Genomic DNA, 6000 nt, shown 5'->3' with positions numbered 1-6000 from the left:
CGGCGTAGCAGAGTGCAATCGGCAATTGGTCAAAAGCTAGTTGACGAGCTAGTGCCGATGTGTTGTAGAATTCGTAGGTCTGGATGGAAGCTTTTCCACCACCAAAGAAGTTAACTGGTATGGCTCTTAGGGTGATGATTGTCGTCATCACATCGTGATCCTTGTTGAGAGCATCATTGAACGGATGGAAGACCAAAGGAAATCTGGTGTCCGGATCTTCATAAGGCATTCATGCTCGCTGTTCTCTGGTCAGGCCTTCGTACAAAGTTTGAAAGAATCGGCTAACCTGGTCTGCGTTACCACCTGTGCCAGGCAAAACTATGGCAGCCTCACCAAAGTTCAGAGGAGGACGAGTTGCTGATTCTTCTTCATCCAGTTCATAATCCTCGGCTATGTCCCTGGGGAAGCGTTGTGCGAAGAGGTCGAACTCAAGACGCTTGTGCATATGGAGGCTAAGCCACATATTGATGAACCACTAGGGACCCCCTAAGTTGCCGATGGGTTGGCCGAGTAGGAGTTTCCTGGCTATTTGATGGAGGAGGTGGTAAGCCGAGCCGAACAAGTATCGGCCGAGGAGAAATCGGCCACCATTAGCTAGTCTTTCTGCTGCTGCTAAGTAGACAGAAGTTGGTCCTGTCGATCGACCACAAAATACAAATTTGTCCAACCACATGTTCAGGAAGGTGGTTTGTTCCTTTATGTTGACAGGGCCTGTTCGTTGGTATTTCTGGATGTACCCTGACCAACCGCCGATGGAACGAGTTTCTACCTTAGCACTGGGTTTGGTATCAAACAGGTGGGTGCTATCGGCAGAAGATACATCTAAGCCGGTGAGCATAAGCACATCGGCAAGTGTGGAGGAAGCAGGGCCATGGCCAAACATAAAAGCATTGAGTGTGTCTGACCAGAAATACGATGCAGCAATCAACAATGATTCATTTCTATCCGTATCGGCAAGGGACAACCTGATGCATTGATCCAGTTTTCGCTCACCCCACTGAACTTCATTTGAATGGCTGACCCTCAAGAACCAATCCTTCCATCCCTTGGTAGGACTGGGCTAAGAACGGAAGGCATCTTTCCACAGATCTAGAGAAAAATTCTCGGCTCTAAAGGGGATTCTGTTTGTCTCTGCGTTGATCAGATCGGTAGGATCTGGGTTCCCTAGCGGACCGAGACATTGGAGGTGTGGTTGATCGGTATGGATGACGATTCTATTCGACAGATCCTAGAAGTTTTTGGGGGGTAAAAAGAAGAGCAAAAGAAAGAAAAAAGTATTCAGTAAGATGAACTACGGATGAACAGGAGTGCAGTGAAAATACAGGAGAGAAGTAGAACTGACCTCAGGCACGATGAAGTTGATAGCCATTTTCTCGCAGGGAAGAAGATCGAAAACTCAAGGGTTGTTGGAGGAAGTTCTTGCTAGAATTCTTGGAGTCCTCGAACGGTGCCACCGCCAAGGAAGTGGATTTTGGGGTTGTAGAATGACAAGAAGGAGTACCCGGGAAGGAAGTATTTATAGGACAAAACGGGCAGGGGCAGATCTGACTTATCTCTTTGCCACATCCGTGAAGCCAGAGGGTGCTCAGGTAGATATGGCAACTGTTTGCATGGTAATCAAGGGATTGTGCAGGTGATTTGACAGCAAGCGGTCATGATTTTGGAAATATTTCACTGTGCAAAGATTTCCTGGTCGGTCCATCGGCAGCTCTTTCTAACGGTTATATTGCCGATGGACGAATAAAGTGGGGTGTCCAGTTTGGGAGGTTGAGAAATTCGAGGAATCTGCGAAAGAATCGGGCCAGGGTTGTTCGGCTTTAACGGTCGGTTGCCAAATTGGGAGAATTAACTGCGGAAAGGCGTCATTAATGGAGAGAATTTCGGAGCATTAAGAAATTCATACTCCGAAACTGGGGGGCATGTGTTGACACCGTTTTTGGACACGTGCACGGGGACCAGTAGAGTACAGATCGGCAGGCGGAGCAACGGTAACTAGACTGCAGAGGAGTTGCCGATGAGGGGAGCTGCCGATGAAGAGACGAATGAATGTGACTAAGTCCAGGGGTGGTGACGTGTTCTTGCCGATGATCAATATTGGTGCTTGCCGATGGCCATAACAGGGAGACTGCCGATGACTCTGAAAGGAAGCGTGGAGGTTGCCGATTGATCTGTGGTGGTGTCCCAGTCGGTTACGAAGGGATGGTTCTATGTTTTCCTTAGTTATTTAAAATCCTTTTGTATACGGATTCTTTTTAGTTTGGAATTCAAGTCCTAGTCGTGTCTGATTGTAGCTCTTTGGGTAGGGTATAAATGTAGACCCTAGGGCCTTGTAATGAAGAATCGATCAATCAATCAAACATAAGTTTTTACTCATATTTCAGCATCTATTTTTCGACGATTTCGTCATATTTTTTTTTCACTATGGGTTCTTAGGAGTTTGTCGACTTAAGCTCGGCGTATTCTCGAGTTCCGCGTGAATACCTCTTGGCCGTGACATCCGGGCGCATCGCTGTTGTCGGGACCAAAGTATTCGAGTTATCACCTTTGCCGATAATAAGGTCAAATCGGCTGGCACGCCTTAACGTTTGAATCGGGTATTAGCCCTTTATGTTTGCAGATCAGCTTGCACCAACAACCCTTCATCCTGAGCTTTTGCACAAAGATATCCTTTTAAGACATCTTTTATAGGATTTTTGACCCCTGCAAAATACAACCTAGAAGGAGCTTCACTGCAATGAGCTGAGAGGGAGAGGGGCGAAAGGCTTTTTCCTAACTTAGGCGTTGTTTGATAGGGCTTTTTCCTAACTTAGGCGTTGTTTGATATGATTTTTTTTACAAGCCAAAGTTGGTGAATTGCAAGAAATACTAGCTTCATTGGCTCCTAGTTCATTTTTGGAAGAGAGAAAAAAGGTTCATTGCTATAGTGCAAAATATTCCCTAGAAGTCAGGAAGAAAAACGTTCTGTGAGAAAAAAACTCTTCCAAATACTCCCTTTGACCCAAACGAGTGATATTTTTTACTTTTCAGACATCGTGTTTGATCGTTCGTCTTATTCAAAAATTTTCTATAAATTATAAAATAAATAAATAAATATTAAAATATATTTGATGATAAAATAAGTCATAACAAAATAGATGATATTTTGGTAAAAATTTTGAATAAGATAAATGGTTAAATAAGATTTCTAAAAGTAAAAAATGACACTCTTTTTAGATAGAGAGAGTATAACCTTAATAACCCTCTCTACCTTAGCATCCTGAAATCCTACCAAGGAACACGGTGCAAACACGTCATCCCACGATGTTCCACCTATATCTATACGCATGTCGACATAATGGAGTGTACAAAGAAATGGTGGGATTTTTTAATGAGAGAGTCTAGGATATGATGCCTCGTGGTCGTGCGGATTAAGGCCTTGTTTAGTTCACTCTAAAAAACCAGATTCTCCGTCACATCGAATCTTGTGGCACATGCATAAAATATTAAATATAAACGAAAATAAAAACTAATTATATAGTTTAGCTGTAAATCACGAGATGAATCTTTTAATCCTAGTTAGTCTATGACTGGATAATATTTGTCACAAACAAACGAAATTGTTACAGTAGTAAAAACTTTTCACTTTTCGAAACTAAACGAGGCTTTATACGAAAAGTTTCCAACAAGACTTTAGTAAGATGTGGAAGTGTCCTTGCCATCGAGTAGTAGGAAAGGAGAGCATACAGTATCAACTAGGAATTCGGTCAAAGAAAGCGCAATGCATGAGTGCATTATTATGTAGTCCTTCTGTCCAAAAAAGTGATATTTTTTACTTTTAAATATCATATTTGACTATTCATCTTATTCAAAAGTTTTCTATAAATTATAAAATAAATAAATAATTATTGAAATATACTTAATGATAAAATAAGTCGTAACAAAAAAATAATATTTTAATAAAAAATCTGAATAAAACGGATGGTCAAATAAAATGTCTAAAAGTAAAAAATAACACTCTTGTTAAGACAGAGGCTGCGTGTGCAGCGGAACATCATCATGTATGCCAATCTCTACATCGTGCGTCACTACTACAAAATTACTAATGTTTAATAACAAACACATTTTTTAGAGGCGGCTTAAAATCTAAAGCCAGCTCTACAGTGGCGTCCAAACTGAAACGTTTCTTGAAATACATTTATAAAAGTGGCCTCTATTTTCAGTTATCTTTGCATGTGTTCTAATTTTTAGAGACGGCTCTATATATTTTCAGACGACTCTAGAAATTGATTTTTAGCCAGCTCTATTTCAACCTCCTAAGAAATTGATTTTTAGAGGTGGCTAGAAGTAGAGCCGTCTCTAAAAGTAGGAGCCACAATAAAATTTGACTTTTCTCAAATGATCTCGGATAGAGCAACAACTAAAATCAAAGTTTAGATCTCAAAGAGTTATACATTTTTGTAACTGGTAACATTTTTTTGCAATCATCTATCCAAAGAAATTTATGTTTGATTTTTCCTATTTGAAATTCAAAATTTTTAAACGGCCTTGGGTGGAGAAATGACCGAAACCAACATTATAGATCTCGAAAATTTATACAATTTCATAGTTGACAACTTCTATATTTGTATTCGTTTAGGGTCCAAAATACTAATTTTAAAATTGGATGAACATAAAACGAGGACAAAGAATATCCTAAATATGGTTTTTTGGTTCTAGCTTTGTAATTTCTAGATCTTCTCTGTAGTCTGTAGTGTCATTCTCCTCGGAACCCTTTTAGCCATGAAGTATCATTAAGAATTATGGTGTGGCGCCATCAGCTAGTAGTAATAATTTCGAAATTCCACATCCATCCATAAATCCATCGTTCGGCCTCCGGAATTGCCCTGGATGAGGCCGGAAAGCACAATGAAAAGTGAACCGATGCAACACCTATCTTGTCACCCATGCCACCAAGTGCTCCAGTCTTACTGGTCGCTGCTAATTTCCTCTTTATTCCAGCACACAGCCCTAATCATGCAGGCAAGAATGCCACACCCACAGATTCGTCCACCACTGACGTCGAACCCTAGCTGCTGGACTGTCAATTCCAGCACAAGAATCGATCGGTCCATCGCCAGCCACTGTTCCAATTCTCCCTTTGCCATTGCTCTAGGTTTCAGTGCAGCGAATCGAATCACAGTGACAAATCCTCAAAGATCAAAAGGTGAACCCAAGTGCTGTGAAAAAAGGATCCAAATTTTCTCATCACTGGACTAGTGGACTGCAGACAGTAGCATCAAAATCGAGCTTGGGGGGCAAAGAAAGGGACCTTGTTGGCAACAACTTTATATATTTTGGTGCGAGTGCAGCATCGCATCGCCATCTCTTGGACCACACACACCTCAGATTCCCTCTAGCAGATGTGGCTTTCAGCTCACCTAATAATCTTATTGGGAGGGATTTCAGCAAATCATGCATGGTTTCAAGTACTTACTAGCTAGTCCTGTGTCTGTGTGCCAAAACATTGAACATTAAGATTTATGATGCACTAATTAATATAATGTGTAGATTAATAATCAGGGTTACAGCTACAAGCCTACAAGCTACAGAGAGGATAAGTATTATTAGGTGCACATGGTTCATACACCTAATCAGCTTGCCTGGTACTTAAACGAAACAGTTAGTCATGTTGCAATTCAGGCCGGAAATCGGATAGAAAATGCCAAGGGATCAAATGTCACAAATAGGCTACAAAGAACAGAATCTGAATTATTGCCGGTGGGAATTGGGTATGGAGATTTATTGCAGAAGAAAATCATAGCTGATTGATGCTAGTTGGAGTGTCAAATTAAATGTTGTTTGAGGCAATGCTGTACAGTAGCATATGTCTAGGAATGCGCTGTCATGTCTGTGTTAGTTTGGACTTGATCAAAGATATTTTCATGTTCCCCGTACCCTACGTTAGGTCACTGGGCATGTTGGTTGATCCAAGGTCTTAACAAAAGCAGTCCTCCTATGGCATTATATTGATAATCAAATCAC

Source organism: Sorghum bicolor, chromosome 1 (assembly GCF_000003195.3).
Source record: "Sorghum bicolor cultivar BTx623 chromosome 1, Sorghum_bicolor_NCBIv3, whole genome shotgun sequence".
Classification (NCBI taxonomy): Eukaryota; Viridiplantae; Streptophyta; class Magnoliopsida; order Poales; family Poaceae; genus Sorghum; species Sorghum bicolor.
This window is presented reverse-complemented; position numbering follows the sequence as displayed.